Genomic DNA, 2933 nt, shown 5'->3' on the forward strand with positions numbered 1-2933 from the left:
ACAGGTCCTTTACTGTGAAATTTTAACGAGTCTAGTATAGGAGAAACTCGGCGTTTTTCAATTTTAGAGAGTCTGAAACACTTAAGAAGACTCCAGGGTTGACCTTTTTCGTAAATTTGTGTCTCCCAAGCCCGAAAAAGTATAAAATAATACTTGAGAGAACCGCTTGATCTTTTACGACCAAGGAGTACTTTTCATAATTAGTGCCACTGATCTGAAAAGTAAAAAAGCGATCAACGACACGTCGTTTTATGACCAGTATCGAATTTGAAACGACAAAAATCCGGCAATCTTTTCATGTTTTTACGGTCAGAAAAGAGCTGTAAGTGGATCGTCTTTTTAGTTTGTTTTAATGAGTTTAAAAAGAAAAACTCGGCAATCTTTTCATATTTTGAGAGTCTGAAAAGGGCTTAAAAGAGAACTCCAAGGTTTCATTTTTTCGTAAGTTTTAACGAGTTCGAAAAAATGACAAAAATGTACTCATGGTTTTCACTTTTTTGTAAGTTTTAATGAGTTCAAAAAAAAAATGATAAAAATGTACTCAAATGGCCGACTTTCAATTTAATTTATGAGCAGGAAAAGACGGAAAGAACTCGGCATTTTCATTTGTTTTGCGAGAATGAAAGATAGCAAAATAATCTCAGGATTTTCATGAGTTTAACGAGTCTTGAAAATAACTGAAATTGACTCGAAATAGGTTTCATTTTTACAAAAGCTTGAAACAGAGAAAAACTATGCTTCAAAGTAGTTTCATTTTTACACAAGCTTGAAACAGAGAGAAAATTGTGCTTGATGCCCCCTAAGCATAACTGCTAGAGCGCATGCCCCCCAGCTTCATTTCATTCAACCAGTTGGATGAAATGAAGATTCAGTTACGAGATCATTTGAAAGACTCGACCTAAAACTGTAAGAAAATTATGCAAAAAACTGAAATAACTAACCTAAATATACAACTTAACATCTATGAGATCTAGTCAAACTCTCGACTCAATTAGAGGAGGATTTGTTTCATTTTTTAACGAGCTTGACACAGGAAAAGAACTATGCTCGGATTCGGTTTCATGTTTACGCAAGCTTGAAACAAAAAACTATGCTTGTTATAAGTTCGCATGCCCCCAGCATAATGACGCAAATCAAGGTACATGCCCCCCAAGCTTCATTGCATTCAACCAGGTGGATGAAATGAAGGTTTACTTTCGAAATCTTGGAAAGACTCGTGGGAGTTGTTTCATTTTTTAGTGAGGTTGACACAGGAAAAGAACTATCCTCAAAACCCTTGTTTCATTTTTTAAATGAGCTTGACACAAGATAAGGAACTATGCTCATGTCTACTCTCTACAATCTACCTATATAACCTACAATCTACCTGATTCATTTTTTAATGAGGTTGACTCAGTAACAGGAACTATCCTCTAAAAACCTTGATTCATTTTTTAACGAGCTTGACACAAGACAAGAAACTATGCTCAAACCTGATTCATTTTTTAACGAGGTTGACTCAGTAACAGGAACTTTCCTCAAACAGCTAATTCATTTTTTAACGAGGTTGACACAGGAAAAGAACTGTCCTCATACTCACTGATTCATTTTTTGACGAGGTCGACACAGTAAAAGGAACTTTCCTCGAACAACTACTTTCTACAATCTACCTATATAACCTAAAACCTACCTGATTCATTTTTTAATGAGGTTGACTCAGTAAAAGGAACTGTCCTCATACCAACTGATTCATTTTTTAATGAGGTTGACACAGGAAAAGAACTGTCCTCATACTAGCCTGTTTCATTTTTTAACGAGGTTGATACAGGAAAAAACTATCCTCGGAGACACCTGTTTCATTTTTTAACGAGGTTGGCACAGGAAAAGGAACTATCCTCGCGACAGCCTATTTCATTTTTTAACGAGGTTGATACGGGAAAAAACTATCCTCGCACTCATTGATCATGGCTTCCAACTGGAAGAAAGACATGTCAATGGACACACCTTGATCATGGCTTCCAAGAGGTCTTCATCAGAAGGAAGAATAGTTCTCTGGAAGGAACACATGTCCAGGGACTCAAAAGGGATATGAACATCGTGTTCAAGTAATCCCATAGAGTTTTCCATGTCAATTACCGGATCTAAATCAAAGGAAGATGAGCAAACAGTGAGAGGCTCACTTACATCGGTAACTGAAAACATGGGACCAGTTGCCACATAATTAACCCGTGGCAGGGTAGATACCACTTTAGAATCAGGAACATTTAGGGGTGTCATATTATTGGTAGTTGAAACAAGACTAGGGAACGAAAGCTGGTCTACAGTCACAATATTTCCATTGTGAGGGAAAGACATCACGTGAAAGAGTGTCGATACGAAAGCTTTCATTGCATAAACATAGTCTCGCCCAAGGAGTAAATTGAAATCCAAGGGACCTTGAACTACCATAAGATCAATACAGACAGTTTTACCTTCCAAGGTAATAGAAAACTTAGGAAGGATCCCTAAAGGTTCACTAATGGTTCTGTTAAAAGCTTTCAGATTCTGCGTAATAGGCACAAGCTGAGGGGAACCCAAATCTTTCCAAGCAGTTGAGGATAAAATACTAACACAAGCACCTTCATCTACCTGTGTGCGGCGTATGTCCCTACCACCAACCTTGACAATGATTTGGAAAGGGATGGAGGAAGGAAGACGAGGTTCTGTCAGTCTATTCCAATCAAAGGAAAAGACCTCAGTACTTGGAGGAGGTTCTGTAGAAATAGGTGAAATGCCCCCCGCATAGAAGAATCTGATGTAACAAGAAGAACCTGAGCGGTATGAAGTTCACTCTCTAAAGGGAAAGTGGGATCGACCGAATGTGAAATTGAATCGACCACTTGATCAACTAACAGATCATCAACCTGGGTGACATGAGTTTCACTCTCCAATGGAAGAGTGTGATCGACTGTACT

The sequence above is a fragment of the Pinus tabuliformis genome, chromosome 4_1 (genome assembly GCF_031772625.1).
Source record: "Pinus tabuliformis cultivar Carrire ecotype Pingquan chromosome 4_1, CPIR1, whole genome shotgun sequence".
NCBI classification, from domain to species: Eukaryota; Viridiplantae; Streptophyta; class Pinopsida; order Pinales; family Pinaceae; genus Pinus; species Pinus tabuliformis.